Here is a 222-nt window from a genome sequence, read left to right on the forward strand (position 1 = left end):
TGTGTGTGTGTGTATGTGTGTGTGTGTGTGTGTGTGTGTATGTATGCGTGTGTTTGTGTGTGTGTGTGTGTGTGTGTGTGATACTGAGAAGAAAAGGAAAAGCAGTGAGTGGGTGTGGGAGGGGAAGAGAGCCGGTGTGCATTTGGAACAGACAGACAGAGGGAGGCAGCGAGTGCTGAGCAGCCAAGCAGGGAGTGAACGGCCTCACGCTCTGCTGTGTGC

The sequence above is a fragment of the Austrofundulus limnaeus genome, unplaced genomic scaffold (genome assembly GCF_001266775.1).
Source record: "Austrofundulus limnaeus strain Quisiro unplaced genomic scaffold, Austrofundulus_limnaeus-1.0 Scaffold25, whole genome shotgun sequence".
Classification (NCBI taxonomy): domain Eukaryota; kingdom Metazoa; phylum Chordata; class Actinopteri; order Cyprinodontiformes; family Rivulidae; genus Austrofundulus; species Austrofundulus limnaeus.